General features: G+C 38.5%; 3 pseudogenes across 1 annotated transcript; all 3 read right to left on the bottom strand.

Moving 5' to 3' along the window:
- Window positions 1-51: 51 nt before the first annotated feature.
- Window positions 52-7,964, bottom strand: LOC132163071 (scarecrow-like protein 34; annotated as a pseudogene).
- A 173-nt stretch (window positions 7,965-8,137) lies between these two features.
- Window positions 8,138-10,293, bottom strand: LOC132163070 (scarecrow-like protein 34 pseudogene; annotated as a pseudogene).
- Window positions 10,294-16,474: 6,181 nt separating this feature from the next.
- Window positions 16,475-19,691, bottom strand: LOC132164510 (scarecrow-like protein 34 pseudogene; annotated as a pseudogene). Its single transcript, XR_015913010.1, has 2 exons — window positions 16,933-19,691; window positions 16,475-16,820 (listed from the first exon to the last, which is right to left on the bottom strand). The product of XR_015913010.1 is annotated as a scarecrow-like protein 34 pseudogene (transcript).
- Between the last annotated feature and the right edge of the window lie 227 nt (window positions 19,692-19,918).

Genomic DNA, 19,918 nt, shown 5'->3' with positions numbered 1-19,918 from the left:
AAGTATCCTTCTTGCCGACCATGCACACAATTATGAGTTTTCACAAGGATCCTAATTTGGCACCCAACAAGAGCAAGCATAGACAATACGGCGGTTCCATCCCTGAAGCATCCAGTGGTTGTCTTCATCAAGGACAAAATCCTTGTGGTACCATTCCTGCATCTTAGACCTGAATATGGTCATCAGCTCTGGATCCAATGGGAGCTGCCTGAAACCAGCCCTTATAGTCCGGACCTGCCATTGCTTGTAAGTCTCAGGCCTCTCAACTCTCTCAAAGCCTTCACATGCTATAACATTCATAGCCTCCCTCCCAAGGATCTCTCTCTCAAACATCAACCTCTATAGGTTCTCTCGGGGTAAATTAACATCAAATATGTCACACCAAGCAGAGTAATGGAAGAGTGCTTCTCAGAACCGTGTGACAAAGAAGGGGGCATTATAGTTTCCATTAACAACAGAATGGACAAAAATATTGGGATTTATCCTCCTAATTAAGTTCAAAACCACATTCCGAGGACAGGTCTCTTCAAATGTTTCATCAAGTAAGTTCCGAAACCGGTAGATACAGTTCACAGCAATCATCTCATTCCTATCAATCTTGAGGTCCTCAAAGTGGATGGTTTCCCAGTTCTGAGATGCTAGAGCATGGTACTCAAAAGGAACACTAAATCGCTCACAATACTTAGCCATGCGATGACCAGTCTCCTCAATACACTCCATTGGTTGAACGGAATACGGGTATTGAAAATTGGAAATAACACTACTAAGAGATTACACAAAATAGGAAGAGGAATATTCAACTTTATTCGACTTGATAAAATAACTTGCTTACATGAGTATTTATAGGATACAAATGACGACCCTTCTAACTTCTTCACAATAACTTCATTCATTTACATCTCATATAACTCCTATGTAACTCCTGTGTAAAATAACTCTTGAAAAAACTAAAAAACACATCATCTTCAACTCACTTAGTAACATATAAGAATATGAAATGAAAAGACACTTTGTAACATATAAGAATATGAAATAAAAAGACTCAACTAAATCTTAAAATTAAGTTTATTATTCGACACCTCCCTTTAAACTTAATTTCTTTTAGCCTCCTTGAAATAACGAAGAATTCTTTTAGCCACCTTGAAATGTGGTAGGTGACTCCATATAACGACTAATAAGCTCAACTCCAAGGAGAATATCCAGTCTTGTCAAGTATCTCAAACTTCCAACTAAACTCTTGAAGATTGTTGGATCCACTCTTTCTCCTTGTTCATTCTTATTTGCCTTGACCACCCATTTCACTCCAATGGGTTTTTGTTCTTTTGAAATATTTGCCAACTCCCATGTGTTCTTTTCAATTGCTTTGATTTCCTCATCCATGGCATTTCTCAATTTTTCATCTTTTACCGCTTCTTCAAAACCTATTGGCTCACAATCCGCAAAATGACAAAATAGATTTAGATTATCATTTAAATTCTCTATTACCTCATAGAGTTCTTGAAGACTTCTCATGTGTGGTGGCTTTTCACTAGAACTTCCACTTAAAGATGACGGCAACGGTGTACTAAGACTTGTTGGAGATGGAGAAGGTGTAGTGGGCTTTTCATTTCTTGACTCTTCGTCTCCAAGAAAATGAAAGAAATCATATTTTTCTTTCTCTTGAATGCTCCAATCTCAAAAGTCTTCTTCATCAAACTCCACATCTCTACTAATTACAACTTTGCCGGAATTTAGATTGTAAAGCTTGTAGCCTTTAGAACTTGAGTCATAGCCAATGAAAATGTACCTTTTGCTTTTATCATCAAGCTTGGACCTCTCTTGATCCAATACTTGTATCTAACCAATGCTTCCAAAAAACTCACAAATGAGAAACACATGGCTTTCTTCCGCTCCATGTTTCTTGTGGTGTTTTGTTCCATAGGCTTCTTGTAGGACAACGATTTGATAGATATACGGCACAATCAACAACTTCCGCCCAAAACTCTTTAGGCATTCTTTTTGTCTTCAACATGTTTCGAACCATATTGAGAATTGTCCTATTCTTTCTTTCAACAACACCATTTTGTTGTGGCAATCTCGGAACCGTTAAAGGGCGACGAATTCCATTTTCTTCACAAAATTCTTTAAATTCATTAGATGTGAATTCACCTCCTCTATCGAATCTCAAGGATTTAATACAATAGCCACTTTGTTTTTCCACAAAGGCTTGGAATTTTTTGAAAACCTCAAACACTTAAGATTTTTCCTTCAAAAAATAGACCCAAGTCTTTTGACTAAAATCATCAATGAAAATAAAGAAGTAACAATTTTTACCGAATGAAGATGGCTTAATTGGACCGCAAACATCCGCATGAACAAGTTGAAGTGGCTCATTTGTTCTTGTAGTAGATTATTTTGGAAAGCTTTTCTGGAATTGTTTGCCGACAAGACATCTTTCGCAAAGTTGGTCCAGTTGATTGATAGAAGGCAAGCTATTCACCATTCTCTTTTGTGCCAACAATTTTAATCCGCCAAAATTTTCATGCCCAAATCCCAAATGTCAAAGCCAAGATGAATCTTTCAAGCAAGTCTTGAGACATTTAGCGACATCCGTTTGAATATTTAATAAAAGGGGAAACTTCAGAAAGCCCCCTGAACTTCCAGCTGTTTTGACATACCCCCCCTGAATTTCCAAAACTCTCACTTAGGCCCCCTGAACTTTGATTTTCTCTCACTTTGGACCCTTTTAACGTTAAAGTATCCATTTTACCATCCCCAAAACTACGTTGTTTTGTGTCCTAAAACTATAACACCTAACCAGCCCAAAACGACGTCGTTTTAGGCATTATTTATTATTATTACTTTTTTTTAAAAAAAAAAAAGGGGGGGGGGGGGGGAAATTGAAGCCACCTCCTTGACCAGTCTGGGGGTGGCCGGTATGGGGTGGCCGAAACCACCCCAGCCCCTTGGGGTGGTCCGGCCACCTCCAAATGCACCCGATCCTTTTTTTTTTTTTTTTTGGCCAAGGGGGTGGCCGGACCACCCCTTGGCCATGGGGGTGGTTCGACCACCCCCAAATCGACCAAGGGGTGGCTCCAGCCACCCCCTTGGCCAAAAATGGGGTGGTCCGGCCACCCCATTATGGCCAAGGGGGTGGTTGAAGCCACCCCCAATTCCCCCCTCCCCCCCCCCCCCCTTTTTTTTTAATATTTTTCTTTTTTTTTAAAAAAAAATTAATGCCTAAAACGACGTCGTTTTGGGCAGGGTAGGTGTTGTAGTTTTAGGACACAAAACGACGTTGTTTTTGGGGAGGGTAAAATGGGTATAAAAAGTCAAATTGTTTGACTTTAACATTAAAAGGGTCTAAAGTGAGAGAAAACCAAAGTTCAGGGGGCTTAAGTGAGAGTTTTGAAAATTCAGGAGGGTATGTCAAAATGACTGGAAGTTTATGGGGGCTTTCTGAAGTTTTCCCTTAATAAAACCATTTTATTGCTTGTCATGGGAACTTTGACTATCAAATTCTTCTTGTCATCTCTTAGTATAAGACTACCATTTTTCATATGAATTTCATAGTCTTTTTCCAAGAGTTGTCCCAACCTCAAAATATTACTTTTCATAAGTGGAACATAATAAACATTTATAATAAATTGTTGTCCTCCATTTTTCAAGCGAATTGAGATTGTATCTTTCCCTTTTATTGGAACTTTTGACAAGTCTCCAAAAGTAACATTCCTGCTCACCGATTCATCAAGCTCGACAAACTTGTTTTTGTCTTCATATATATGGTTGCTTGCCGCGTTGTCAAGATACCACGAGTTCTTCTCTCCTCTTTCTTCTCCTTTATAAGCAATCAACAAAGCAGGCTCCGCTTCCTCGTTTTCAACATAATTGGCTTCCTCTTCAACATTGTTAGCATCACTTCTACACTCCCAAGCATAATGACCATATTTTTGACAATTATAACATTGAACTTGAGATTTATCATACCTTCTTCCATATTACTTCCAATTATTTTCTCGTTCTCGTCCTCTTGATGCTTGACCTCTTTCTTCGTAATTGTTCCAATTACGTGGGCCTCTTCCTCTTCCTCTACCACAGCCACGACCGCGTCCTTGTCCTTGTCCTCTTTGACTCCTTTCTTGCTCTTCTTCCTTCTATTTGAAAAAAAGTTTTATAGCTAGAACTTTCTTCAATGGCTCTTCCTTCTTCTTGTTGAGCCTTTCTTCATGAGCTTGAAGAGATCCCATAAGTTGATCAATACTCATGGCTTCTAAATCTTTTGACTCTTCAATAACTACAACAATATAGTCAAATTTTTGTGGCAAGGAACGGAGGATCTTCTCAATGACTTGAACATCTTCCAATTTTTCTCCATATCTCTTCATTTGGTTTACTATGGCCAACACCCTCGAAAAATAATCCGCACTTGACTCAAATTCTTTCATTCGCAAAACTTCAAATTCGCCTCTTAATGTTTGAAGGCGAACTTTCTTCACTTTATCAACTCCTTGATAGGAGTTTAGAAGAATCTCCCATGCTTGCTTGGAAGTTGTTGCATTTGCCACCTTCTCGAACATAGCTTCATCCAAACATTGATGAATAAGAGTGAGAGCTTGTTGATCCTTCTTTCAAAGTCTTTGAAAAGACTCTCTTTGATTAGGACTCAAAGAAGCTTCATCACTAGGCTCATCGTAGCCTTTTTCTACAATCTCCCAAGCATCTTGCGATCCAAGCAATGCCTTCATGCGAATGCACCAATTATCAAAATTGTCTTTGGAAAGGTGAGGGAATTGAAATGGGAAGGTTGAATTGGCCATTTTTCTAGGATCAATAAACTATGGCTCTGATACCACTTTGTTGAAAATTCGAAATAACACTCACTAAGAGATTACACAAAATAGGAAGTGGAATATTCAACTTTATTCAACTTGATAAAATAACTTGCTTACATGAGTATTTATAGGATACAAACGACCCTTCTAACTTTTTCACAATAACTTCATTCATTTACATCTCATATAACTCCCATGTAACTCCTATATAAAATAACTCTTGAAAAAAACTAAAAGACGCAACCTCTTCAACTCACTTAGTAACATATGAGAATATGAAATGAAAAGACTCAACTAAATGTTAAAATTAAGTTTATTATTCAACACCGGGTTGGGGAAACTCTATTCTTGTAATACGTAGTTTGGAAGGTCCTCCAGCTCTTTTTGAGAGCTTATGGATCAAAAGTGGCCAATGGAAACCATATTCAATACTGAAGTCTATAATATGAAGACCTGTTGCTTTCTCTGCAACTTTATTAATCATTTTGTTAGCTAATATGAAGACCTGTTGCTTTCTCTGCAACTTTATTAATCATTTTGTTAGCAAATAATAATGGATCATTGCGCAGTACTGCACTGAAAAAAAAAAAAAAAAAAAAAAAAAAAAAACCTTACACTGTACAAGAAAAAAATAAAAAGAAAGAAAAAAACGCACGGTCACTATGCAGTGTACAGTGATCTTGAAAAAAACCTTACTGTGCACTTTGAGGGGGAAAAAAAACATTACTGTACACGTTACTGAGCAGTGCACCATGCACAGTGATCCATCACTATGGACGATAATCTAAATATAATTTTAAAAGAAAAAAAAAATCAAAACTTTTATTCATAGAAACCGCATTAAACACCATAAACGCATATAAAAAAAAGGCACACAAACCACGAAACCACATAAAACAACATCAAACACCAAAAACACCAAACAGTAGAGAGCTTAACAAAAGCAAAAGAGTTCTATGGAGAAAAAAAAAATTAGGAGAAGGATGAACTACAACGACACGACAAACAGTAAAAGGGCGGTTAGAGGATGTAGGGGCGAAGAGAAAATGAAGAAAAAGAAGAGGAAAGAATGGTTTTAATATATTTTAGGTGGGTATTAATGGAATTTCTTTCATTCTAGCTTGAAAATAGGTAAATATTGTGTCAAATATTTTTTTAAGTGAAATCGTGATTTTAGTTTAAGTTCGCACTTTTTCAAATAAGCACCATCTAGTCAGCTTATAGAAATCACGAATTTTTCCACGATTTTAAAATTTGTGTTTCTAAAATCACAATTCCAAACACTCCAAAATTACGATTTGGTTTAAAAACGTACATTATTTTTTTTAAAACGCACACCCAAACAGACCCTAATAAGGAATAAAATATTAAGAAGAAATAATGACATTGATCCGAATATCTTCGTCTGACATTCAGGAAGTTTTGAAGAACGTTGGAGGTGAAGACTAAAGAGTGAAGAGGGAAGACTGAAGAGTGAAGAATGAAGAGTGGACGACACAAATATTTATAAAATGAGGCTTATAAACTGACATGATAAGTGCCATGTTAGCTTTAAAAAAGCAAAAAAAAAAAAAAAAAAAATGACGTTGTTTAATTTACACACTGATGAAAGGTATTTTCCCCTAGTTTTCCTTCATCTACTGCAATGCGAAGCTCCATGATTTAGAGAGAGGAGTTGATGTAAACCAGTTTTTCTTAGACCCATTTTACATTTAAAAAAAAAAAAAAAAATTGTATCTTGTCATTCCGACATCATATGGAAACAAACCTGGTGGGCAATGGAAAGCTTATTTAAATGGCTATAATTTTGTAATTTCAACATTTACTAGGTGAAAATTGTTTTTCTATATTTTGTTTGCCACATAGTATTTCTATTTCATTTTTCAAATTATTTTTGTAGGGTTTCAAATTTAGGCTTTATATAAACCTAATAAGATGGCCTTAGCGGTCACATAATAATGTATTTTCGATCATTTTAACAATAAAAAATACTTACAGGTTGAATTTTCTTCCATTTTGCCTCAACTATTTAATTGATTATTGGTTTTAGAAAGAGTTATAAGTCTTGCGTTTATTTTCTTTTCGATCCACTACACGCTACATCAGAACCCGAGTAAGAGAGAGAGAGAGAGAGAGATAAAGAAGCATGTGAAGTGGGTAGCGTCCAAACATTGAAAACCGTCCACATTTGTGTGGTGGATGAGCATCAAAATCAATAACCCCGAAGCTGGAAATCAAAACTCAAAAACCAACACTATACATCATCCGGCCATACCCGAAAAATCAACTCCATTTCATCCCCATTCGGCTGAACAGCAACCCCAACCTAAACAAAGTACAAAGCCACCTCTCATTTGGTCAATCATACAAAAAACCCAAAAATCATTTCCCCAATTTCAGACAATCCTTCATTCAAAAGACCCAAATTCTTCCAAGAAATCAAACCACCACAAAATTTTCCCCATACTAGTCAAGATAAAACCCACAACCAAAAATAAACTTCAATCTCCCACAATCATTCCCCTCCGTAATTGGCCCCCATAATCCAAACCATACACCAAAATTTAGTTCCAACATTAAACAACTAAAAATGAAGAATCAAAACTCATGTTGGAGAGAGCTGCCAGAATTTTTGAATGGCGCCAGAGGGACATGCATCACACACACTAGCTGGCATCCAATAACAATAAACAGGCTGGTGCAGCCCGCAAAGAAATAAGATTCTGAATACAAAGTAGTTGTTGCTCCCCTGCATCACAGGCACTAGCCAAGCATATATTTTTAAGATCACTAAGTAAGAATCTGTTATAGTGCTATCATTAATATATCTGAACTTGCATTAGCAATATCCAGTTCATAAAATCAAAACAAAGATCCCATGCTCGCAAAAATGACACAAAAAAATGACCAACAAACCTGAAGAGAACTACAATATCATGCAATTATGAACTTTTACCTACTTTGAGTACACCTGATAAAACAAACACACAACTTCAAGCTCATGGAAAAATATACGAAAAGAAGGGCAAATCCCTCCCATTACATCCAGTAATGTGGAAATTCATCTAAATATCAAACAGAATTTACCACAAAAGTCCCAACAAGCAAGTCAGTAGACAGTTTTAGGGTCATTACAGCTCCTTCAAAAACCATTTATAAAAACGCCTATAGAAAGTTCAAGATGATGGCATACATAGATACGTTTATAGTATACCCGCATGTACAAAAGAGAAAAAAACATTGAAAATTGAACAAAAACAATAGTTTGTGCAGTACCTAAGGTATCCTTACCGACCCTGCCCACAATTATGAGTTTCCACAAATACCTAATTCGCCACCCAACAAGAGGAAGCATAGATAATTCGGCCCTTCCATCCCTGAAGCATCCATTGGTTGTCTTCATCAAGTACAAAATCTTTGTGGTACCATTTCATCATCTTAGACTTGGACAAGGTCATCACCTCTCGGTCCAATGGGAGCTACCTGAAGCCAGCCCTTATTGTCCGGACTTGCCACTGCTTGTAAGTCTTGGGCCTCTCAACCCTTTGTAAGCCCTCACATGCTAAAACATTCACAGCCTCCCTTCCAAGGAACTCTCTCTCAAACATCAACCTCTCTTGGTTCTCACGGACACGGAGTAAAGTAACATCAAATATGTCATACAATGCAGAGAAATGGTAGAGTGCTTCTCGGAACCATGTGACAAAGAAGGGGGAACCGTAGGATCCATTAAAAATAGAATGAACAAATATATTGGGATTTATCCTCCTGATTAAATTCAAAACGGCATCCCGTGGACTAGTCCCTTTAACTGTCTCATCAAGTACGTTCTTAAACCGGTACCAACAGTTCACAACAAGCACCTCATTCCTATCAATCTTGAGGTCCTCAATTTGGATAGTCTCCCAATTCTGTGATGCTTGAGCATGATACTCAAAAGAAACATCAAACCGCTCAGAATACTTAGCCAAGCGACGACCAGTCTCCTCAATACTCTCTGTTGGACGGAATCCAGGTTGTAGAATTTCTATCCCTGTAAGACGTAGCTTGGGAGGTCCTCCAACTCTTTTCGAAAGCATATGGATCAGAAGTGGCCAATGGAAACCATATTCGACACCAAAGTCTATAATATGAAGACGTGTTGCTTTCTTTGCTACTTTATTAATCATTTTGTTAGCAAAGAATAGTAAGATCCTCTTGAAAGGGATGGCTAAAAGAGGAACGTTGTAAGCTTTCAACATTTCAAAAGCTGAGATCCTTTTGGAAATTAAGGAACTATAAAAAATTTGAGTTCCAGTGCCAGTGCCAGCCAAGTGTGCCTCAAGGCCATTAGCAAAGAAATGGGCCAACCTCTAAGACCCATCACGATAAGGGGAAGAATGATGCCTAATTTGCTTCAGTAACTCATTTGCAGTTCTAATGTCACCTGCTGAGACAGCTTGTGCACATTGAATCAAAAGAGTCCTCAAATCAACCGTTTCCTTCTTTTTGCCCTGTTTCTTAGCACGGCTGTTCCCACCACTAACTCCTTGCAGCTACGCAATTGGCTGAGGCCTTGCTTGCTTCATTCTGCAAGGTTTCATTGTTATTGGTATCGTGTAGCAGAGAAATAGCTTCGGTGGAAAGCAACAACTTATCAAACATTTCTGTCAATTCACTTTCTTCCATATAAACCGCAGACTTCTTATTACTCTTCCCTTCTTCTACCTCTACATCTTCCCTCTCATGATTCTTCCTTACCCTCAACCCATCCGGTGAATTCTCTCTACCCTCCTCCCCCTTGATTTCCACCTTTTGATCTTCTCCCTTCCAGTCAGGTGATACATGCTAGTCCCCAAATCAAGAACCAACTGATTACCCCTTGGAAGGAACTTAGTAGCCTCCTCTAACCCTCTCCTAAGTTGCAACACCGATTCATTATCAATAAAAATGTTCTGAGCCAAAAGCTCCAGGCCATCATCGATGTTAGTCACGCAGTTTGACTGATTGGCTAAAGACTGTGCTTCATTACTGGGCTACAAAGTGAGGGAAGAAGGGTATTTCTGACCGAGAGCATCATAGAAGGATTTCTACGTGACTTGGAGACCCAAAGGGTGGTAAAACAGGCAGGGCTTATCCTTTATGTTCTCTTCCTTAAGTATCTGGCCTATGTACTTAAGAACTGTTTCCGAGAACTCACTGTCGTCGCAGGACGAGTCTACCCCCGGACTTGTACCCACAGACGATGTGCTCATACTATAGCCAGCGGACGTACCATATGGCTCTGCTGGTGGGGCCACAATTATCGACGGTGCAAAATCAGTGTAGCCTATGTCAGGTGAAAGCGATGAACTTTCAAGGAAGCTAAAGTCCGAGGCGGCACATTGAGTTTGTACTCATTTAAAAGATCTGGGTCTTGATTGGAATTGGGTAAAATGGCATGGTCATCATCGACCAAGACATCATTTAGGGAATCGGGCAACCCAGAAAATGTAGGATCCATAACTATTTACAGTATCAAACGAGGAAGCCGAATCCCAAACCAAATAAACATTGAACTAACTAACCAGATAAAAGACTAGGATATATCTATAACATAGATATGGACGTGCAAATGACAAAAGGAAAAGGAAAAGAAATGGTTTATAAGTAGAAGAACCTTAGAATTCAGATATCCATCGGTTCCTCCGCGAGAAGCAAACACGTTAACCTGAGAAGTACCAGAGAACGATCAATGCTGCAAAGAAGGATGGACCCGAAACCTTACAATTTCAATTGCTTTGCTGACTCAACTACTCAATCATATTGTGTGTGTTGACGTGTGACTTGAATTAATGATGGGCCCCATTGCTTTTATTTCTCCTTGCTTTGTTTAGACTTTATTTCTCAAATACGAGTTATGTTGGGATTTTGTTTCAGTGTTAGACTTGGAATAGGAGAAGCCTTGTTGACCGAATTTACTCCATTATAAAAGGCAAGTGACATACAGTCTTGAGGTAGGGTGAAAAGCAAAAACACAAGAAAGCCCTCAATTCTATTGTGGCGCCGCATGCAAGAAAGAAACCATGGTTGTCCTTTTGCAGTGCCGCACAAGTAGAAAGAAGCCGTAGTAGAGAAGGTTTTTCTTCTTGATTTTCTCCAGGAGCCGCGCGTATACGGAGAATAAGGGTGGGCTGCCATAAAGAAAATAAGAGAGAAAAACATTGTACAGTAGGAGAGAAAAATATAAGAGACTAGTCGTCATCATATCCTAGCAAAATAATAAGAGTTTATATTCCTGTCTTTTGTATTCTCTTTGGGGAATAATCTCTATCGTATGATAGTGAGATTTGGGTGTATTGGGGTTTGGGGTCTGAGTGATTTCTCTCTACTATATTTTTGTACTCTATCTTTCATAGTGAATTTCTGCGTGATCGCCTCCACCAGTAAACGTACCTCACATTGAGGGAACCACTTAAATCTTAGTATTATTTTGTGTGTGATTGTTCATGCCATAGTTAACCGATCGGTGTGTTTTTGCACAACAAGTGGTATTAGAGCTCGGGTTCAAGAATCAAATTGACAGCAAATATGGCGAGTAACAAGTTTGAAGTGGAGAAGTTTAATGGGAAGAATAATTTCTCTCTTTGGCAGAGAAGGATGAAGGATTTGCTGATTCATCAAGGAGTCCATAAAGCGTTATTGGGAAAGGCGAAGAAACCCGAGAAGATGGAGAATGATGTTTGGGAAGAGATGGATGCGAAGGCTGTCAGTGCGATCCGTCTTAATTTATTAGATGACGTCATTCATAATGTGATTGATGAAGAAAAGGCAGAATCAATTTGGCATAAATTGGAGAGTTTGTATATGGCAAAGAATTTGATGAATAAGCTGTATGTGAAGAAGCAGCTCTATGGTTTACAGATGGAGGAAAATACAGATCTGCTGGAGCACCTCAACAAGTTCAACATGTTGAATACACAGTTGTTGAATTTTGCAGTGAAGATTGGAGAAGAAGATAAAGTGATACTTCTATTGGCATCGCTTCCCCCTTCTTATGATCACCTGGTTACGACATTGTTATATGGGAAAGAGACTCTGGCATTTGAAGAGGTGATGTGATCTCTCTTGTCACATAAGACGCAGAGGAAACCTGTCAATGATCAAGCTGATGGGCTTGTGGCATTGTTTGAGACAAAGCACGGAAGAGATAAATTTAAGGGGAAGAATGGCAGAGATAAGCAGTATCGGTCTATGTCACGATCGGTACAAGGTGGAGAATCTCGGTCAGAAGCAAAAAATGTGTTGTGCTATTATTGTTATAAGAAAGGGCACTACAAAAAATTTTGTAGGCTGATGAAACAAGATCTTGAAGATAAGAAGAGACAAGGTTCCAGAGATTCAGTAAGTGTGGCCTATCGTGAGTCTAATGACAGCGAGGTTAGCGCAGATGTTCTTTCAGTTTCCTCAGGTAAAAATTCTCTCATAGACTCTTGGGTTTTGGATTATGGTTGTTCATATCATATGTGTCCGAATAGGTTGTGGTTCAACACATTTAAATCCTGTGATGCGGGTACAGTGCTAATGGGCAATGATGCTAGGTGTAAGGCCATTGGACTAGGTACCATAAAAGTCAGGATGTTTGATGTGATTGTCAAGATACTCACTAATGTCAGATATGTTCCCGAACTTAAGAAAAATTTGATCTCATTAGGCACATTAGATTTTTTGGGCTATGGCTATTTAATTAAAGATGGAGTTATGAAAATAACTAAAGGTGCTATGGTGATAATGAAAGGCAAGAAAATTGGCAATTTGTATAACTTACTTGAGCACATAGTTACAGGTGGAGCTGCAGTGTCCACCTCGGCAAAACCAAATAATGATAACACAATTTTGTGGCATATGCAGCTTGGTCATTTAGGCGAGCGTAGTATGTTTGAGCTTCACAAGAGGAATTTGCTTAAAGGTATAAAGTCATGTAAATTGGGTTTCTGCAAGTATTGTCTGTATGGGAAGCAACAAAGAGTCAACTTTAAGCTGGCGTCTCATACAAGCAAAGGTGTTCTCAACTATGTTCACTCAAATGTTTGGGGACCAGTGGCGGTGCCATCAAACGGAGGTGCACATCATTTTGCCAGTTTTATTGCTTATTTTTTCAAGAAAGGTCTGGGTGCATTTTATGAAACACAAGTCAGAGGTTTTCACCATCTTCAAGCAATGGAAGGCGCAGGTGGAAAATCAAACTGGAAGAAGAGTGAAGTATCTGAGATCCGACAATGGGTTAGAGTATAAAGACACTGCATTCTTGGAATTCTGCAAAACAGAAGGCATTACTCGTCACTTCACAGTGAAAGGGACTCCACAGTAGAACAGAGTTGCCGAAAGGATGAACAGAACACTGTTGGAAAAGGCGAGATGTATGAGGTTGAGTGCAAAATTGCCAAAGAGTTTCTGGGCTGAGGCAATTAATTAGGTATGCTTTGTCACCAACCAATCTCCAGCCGCTAGGATAGACTTCAAGATTCCAGAGGGAGTATGGTCAGGTAAACCGGTTGATTATTTTATGTTGAGAATATTTGGTTGTCCGACATATGTTCATGTGCAGAGTGGAGAACGATCGAAATTAGATTTAAAATCAGGAAAATGTATTTGTCTTGGTTTGGAATCTGGTGTTAAATGCTATAGGCTCTAGGATCCAGTCTCAAAGAAGAAGATTGTTAGTAGAGACGTGGTGTTTGATGAGGCCTATATGTTAAGAAAGGGTGAGAATGAAGTATCGACTGAGAGCCAAAAAGGGAAACAGGTCGTGGAGGTGGAGCTTGATGAACAGCGTTCACTCACAGACATATGTGATGACGAAGAATCGTCAAGAGATTTAGAGCACCGAGAAGAACCTTATTCTTTAGCAAGAGGCAGAGAGAAACGTGATCGAAAAGTACCGAAGAGGTATGGATTTGAGGACATGGTTTCCTTTTCTCTGATAGCTGGTAGTGGAGACTCATCGTCTGTTTAGAATAGCATGCCGACAGAGGTGGAGTTACTACAGAAAGTTAAAGCTTGGGAATCGACAGAATTGCTCAAGGCAAAGAAGGCTAAAGGGTGCATATGGGTCTATAGAAAGAAAGAGTCAATAGAGAAAGCTGAGTGGCCTAAAGGACTTGCGGAAAAGCATGGTAGTCTGTCTAAACCAGGTCCTACACTATAGTTCAAGAGGTTCTTGGACTTGAGTAACACTCATGGATTGTGATAGCCCTTAGGGGCTTGGGCGAAGGCATCAGAAGGAAATTCGTTTTGTTGCGACTTGATGGGATTCAAGTCAAGGTGGAGATTGTTGACATGTGACTTGAATTAATGATGGGCCCTATTGCTTTTATTTCTCCTTGCTTTGTTTGGACTTTATTTCTCAAATACGAGTTATGTTGGGATTTTGTTTCAGTGTTAGACTTGGAATAGGAGAAGCCTTGTTGACCGACTTTACTCCATTATAAAAGGCAAGTGACATATGGTCTTGAGGTAGGGTGAAAAGCAAAAACACAAGAAAGCCCTCAATTCTATTGTGGTGCCGCATGCAAGAAAGAAACCGTGGTTGTCCTTTTGCAATGCCGCACAAGTAGAAAGAAGCCGTATCAAAGAAGGTTTTTCTTCTTGATTTTCTCCAGGAGCCGTGCGCATACAGAGAAAAAGGGTGGGCTGCCATAAAGAAAATAAGAGAGAATAACACTGCACAATAGGAGAGAAAAATAAAAGAGACTAGCCGTCATCGTATCCCAACAAAAGATGAAGAGTTTGTATTCTCTTTGGGGAATAATTTCTATTATGTGATAGTGAGATTTTGGTGTATTGGGTTTGAGTCATTTATCTCTACTATATTTTTGTACTTCATATTTCATAGTGAATTTATTCGTGATCGCCTCTGCCAGTGGACGTACCTCACATTGAGGAAACCACTTAAATGTTGGTGTTATTTTGTGTGTGATTGTTATTGCCATATTTAACCGTAATTGTAATCGGTGTGTTTTTGCACAACAATGTGCAAGTGCAACTCAAGAGAAAAAGATCATTTTGTGCATTTATGAAGGGACTTTTCTCCCGGTGACCCTTCTCGAAGTATTCTTTTTGATTGTCACGGTTTCATGTGTGATTATAAAATATGTAATTTAAAATAATGTGATTTTTAAATTCATAATTAAATGTTTTAACCTTTAAAATTGTAATTTATCTTTTAATATATGCTAAGGGTCTGTTTGGGATGACAGCTTTAATAAGTGCAATTTTAAAAATTTTCATTTTTGAAATCGCTACTTTTTTAAAACCGCAAAGGTGTATGGTGAAATATGTTAAAAAGTTTTTTTTTTTTTTTTTTTTTTTATCAAATATTTGTTATGCGAATTTGTAATTTTGGTTTAAATTCGCACTTTTTAAAATAAGCACCCCTGGCCTGCTTATAGAAATCTCTCGTTTTTTTTCTTCCTATTTTAGATTAAATATTTTTTAAATCGCAATGTTAAACGCCTTAAGTTTTATAATATCTTTTAAAAACACAGAATATACTTACAAGATGACAATCCAAAACACACCCCAAGTAAGTTCGAAATCTTATGATAATGCTTATAGCTTGATATTTATTATAGAATATAGTCTTATTTCAAGCTTATGTGTCGGTACGCACACACTCTTAAGTGCATTCCTAGCCGCTCTTTTATAACCCATTCTCTTCTTTATATATTGGGAAAATATCAAAAAATCACACACAGAAAATACTCCATTAGTTCCGTAAGCATTGGAATTACTACAGTTTTACTAAATTTATAGGAAACCAAAAGAGCTTGTTATAACTTCTCAATGCATTATTTTAATTTTTAGGACTAACGTCACTTAGCCCCTTAAATGTCATACATTTTGCAAACACCTCTCTAAAGTTTAAAAACTCACTTTAGTGTATCAATCTTTTGATTTTTTTTTTTCAATTACCCCCATTCCATTAGAGATTGGAGTTAAATCAAACGGTAGTAAGGGTAAAAAGACCTTTATACCCCTGAAATTTTCTATATTTTTAAATTTATCCTTATTTACAAATAAAAAATTATTATTATCATTATTATATCTTTTTAAAAGAAAAAAAAAAAAAAAAAAAAAAAAAAAGTGACCCATCGTGGGTCACCACAGTGGATCGGCGGGTGACCCTCCGTTACCCAACGTTGGGTCACCAAGGTAAAACCCATACAAAGTACAAAGCCACCTCTCATTTGGTCAATCATATAAAGAAAACCCAGAAATCATCCTCCCCCAATTTCAGACAATCCTTCATCTAAAAGACCCAAATTCTACCAAGAAACTCAACAACCACAAAATTTTCCACAAACCTATCAAGATAAAACCCACAACCAAAAATCAACTTCAATCTCCCACAATCATTTCCCTAAGTAATCGCTCCCCATAATCCAAAACCATACACCAAAATTTAGTCCAAACATTAAACAAAAAATGAAGATTCAAAACTTACGTTGGACAGGGAAAAATGTTATAGCTGCCAGAATTTTAGAATGGCGCCTGCAGAACAAGCACCACAACAGCATACATCCAATAACAATAAACAAGCTGGTCCAGCCCACAAAGAAATAGAATTCTGAATACCAAGTAGTTGTTGCTGCCCTGCATGACAGGCGCTAGCCAAGCATATATTTTTAAGATCACCAAGAATCTGCTATAGTGCTATCATTTAATATATCTGAAATTCCATTAGCAATATCCAGTTCATAAAATGAAAACAAAGATACAATGCTCACAAAAATGACACAACGAAATGACCAACAAACCAGAAGAGAACCGCAATATCACGAAATTATGATCTTTTACTTACTTTTAGTACATCGTATAAAACAAACACAAAACTTCAAGCTCGTGGAAAAATATACGAAGAAGAAGGGCAAAAGTCCCACCAAACCAGTCAGTAGACAGTATTAGGGTAATTACAGCATCTTCAAAAGGGTTTGCAGTTTGTTCCAAGTATTTTATTGTATCCATAGTCCTACCACCATTTATAAAAACCTGTAGAAAGTTCAAGAAGATAAGCTTACATAGATACGTTTATAATAAACCGGCACCAACAAAAGAGAGAAAAACATTCAAATTTGAACAAGAATAAAAGTTTGAACAGTACCTCAGGTATCCTTGCCAGCCCTGCCCATACTTATGAGTTTCCACAAACATCCGGTTAAAGTGTCCTAATTTGGCACCCAACAAGAGGAAGCACAGACAATACGGCCCTTCCATCCCTGAAGCATCCAGTGGTTGTCTTCATCAAGTACAAAATCCTTGTGGTACCATTCCTTCATCTTAGACCTGTACAAGGTCATCACCTCTTGGTCCAATGGGAGCTCCCTGAAACCAGCCCTTATAGTCCGGACCTGCCACTGCTTGTAAATCTCGGGCCTCTCAAGCCTCTCTAAGCCCTCACATGCTACAACATTCATAGCCTCCCTCCCAAGGATCTCTCTCTCAAACATCAACCTCTGTTGGTTCTCACGGGGTAAAGTAACATCAAGTATGTCATACAATGTAGAGAAGTGGTAGAGTGCTTCTCGGAACCGTGTGACGAAGAAGGGGGCATTGTAGGCTCCATTAACAATAGAATGGACAAAAATATCAGGATTTATCCTCCTGATTAAATTCAAAACCGCATCCCGTGGATTAGTCTCTTCAACTGTCTCATCAAGTAGGTTATTAAACCGGTTCATACAATTCACAGCAATCATCTCATTCCTATCAATCTTGAGCTCCTCAATTTGGATAGTCTCCCAGTTTTGTGATGCTAGAGCATGGTACTCAAATGGAACGTTAAACCGCTCACAATACTTAGCCAGGCGACGACCGGTCTCCTCAATACTCTCTGTTGGACGGAATCCAGGTTGCGGAAGCTCTATCCCTGTAATACGTAGCTTGGGAGGTCCTCTAGCTTTTTTTGAGAGCTTATGGATCAGAATTGGCCAATGGAAACCATATTGGATACCGAAGTCTATAATATGAAGACTTGTAGCTTTCTCTGCTACTTTATGAATCATTTTGGTAGCAAAGAATAGCGACGTCCTCCTAAAAGGGGAGACTGAAAGAAGAACTTCGTAAACTTTCAATATTTCAAAAACTGAGATCCTTTCGGAAATTAAGGAATTATAAAAAATTTGAGTTCCAATGCTAGTGCCAGCCAAGCGTGCCTCAAGGCCATTAGCAAAGAAATGGGCCAACCTATGAGACCCATCACCATAAGGGGAAGAGTGCTGCCTAATTTGTTTCAGTAACTCATTTGCAGTTCTAATGTCACCTGCTGAGACAGCTTGCGCACATTGAATCAAAAGAATCCTCAAATCAACCGTTTCCTTCTTTTTGCCCTGTTTCTTAGCACGACTCTTCCCACCACTAACTCCTTGTAGCTGCGCATTTGGCTGTGAGGCCTTGCTTGCCTCATTCTGCACGGGTTCATTGTTATTGTTATTGTGTAGCAGAGAAATAGCTTCGGTGGAAAGCAACAACTTATCAAACATTTCTGTCAATTCTCTCTCTTCCACATAAACCGCAGACTTCTTATTAGTCTTCCCTTCTTCTACCTCTACATCTTCCCTTTCATGATTCTTCCTTACCCTCAACCCATCCAGTGAATTCTCTCTCTCACCCTTCGCTCCCTTGAGTTCCACCTTTTGATCCTCTCCCTTCAACTCTGGTGATACCATGCTAGTCCCCGAATCAACCACCAAGTGATTACCCCTAGGAAGGAACTTACTAGCTTCTTCTACCCCTCTCCTAAATTGCAACACAGATTCACTATCAGTAAAAATGTTATGAGCCAAAACCTCCATGCCATCACCGATATTAGTCACGCTGTTCGACTGATTGGCTAAAAACTGTGATCCATTAGTGGGCTGCAAATTGGACCGGAAAACATTGTCACCAGGAACAACAACTTGCGAAAAAGACGACTTATACTCCCCAACATCAATGACCCACTGTGGATCAGTACTATTGCTAGTGCTAGAACCACTATTAGTACCATAATCACCACCAGTGCTTGCAGAAAAAACATCATCCGGCCTTCCCAAGTTGAGATTGATATAAGTTGGTTCTTCCTGGTGTATATTGGGGGAAGGAGGGTATTTCTGACCGAGAGCATCATAGAAGGATTTCTCGGTGACTTTTAGACCCAAAGGGTCGTAAAACAGGCAGGGCTTGTCCTCTATGTTATCTTCCGTAAGTATCTGGCCTATGTACTTGAGAACCGTTTCCGAAAACTCAGTGTCGTCCGAGGTCGAGTGAACCCCCGGACTCTTACCCACAGACAGTGTGCTCATGCTATAGCCAGCAGACGTAGCATATGGCTCTGCTGCTGGGGCCACAGTCATCGGCGGTGCGAAATCAGTGTAGCCCATGTCAGGTGGAAGCGATGAACTTTCAAGGAAGCTAAAATCAGGGGAGGGCAAATTGAATGTGTACTCGTTTAAAAGATCTGGGTATTGATTGGAATTGGGTGAAAAGGAATGGTCATCAGCTACCAAGACATCGTTTATGGAATCAGGCAACCCAGAAAACTTAGGATCCATAACTATTTATAGTATCAAACTAATATGCCGAATCCCAGAACAAATAAACACTGAACTACCCAAACCATGTCATTGATGTCAAAGACTAGGATATATCTATAACATAGATGTGGACAAGCTGAAGGCAAAAGAAAAGGTTTAAAGTTGAAGAACCTCAGACATCCATCGGTTTCTCCGCGAGAAGCAAACAAGTTTATCTGAGAAATAGCAGAGAATTCTCAGACGCGGAACAGCAAGATGGAGCCGAAGAAATTGATGAGATTACAGAGAGCGGCGTTCGGGAAGTTTCGAAGACGCTGGGCATGAAGACTTACAAAGGAGTCAAACTCCAATCCTGAGAGGCAATAATACAATTTCAACGTTTTGACTCGTCAACGGACTCAACTGCTCACCTTGGAATCATTATTTGCTGATGTGCCGCTCAAGAAAAATACTATTTAAATGAAAGAATCATTACAATATATATATATATATATATATATATATATCATTTTTTCATATAAATTTTTTTTTTTTTTTTCTTTTCATATCAATCAAATTTGTTATAATTTCAAGTCA

This window comes from Corylus avellana, chromosome 8, assembly GCF_965113065.1.
Source record: "Corylus avellana chromosome 8, dhCorAvel1.hap1.2, whole genome shotgun sequence".
NCBI lineage: Eukaryota > Viridiplantae > Streptophyta > Magnoliopsida > Fagales > Betulaceae > Corylus > Corylus avellana.
This window is presented reverse-complemented; position numbering and strand designations above follow the sequence as displayed.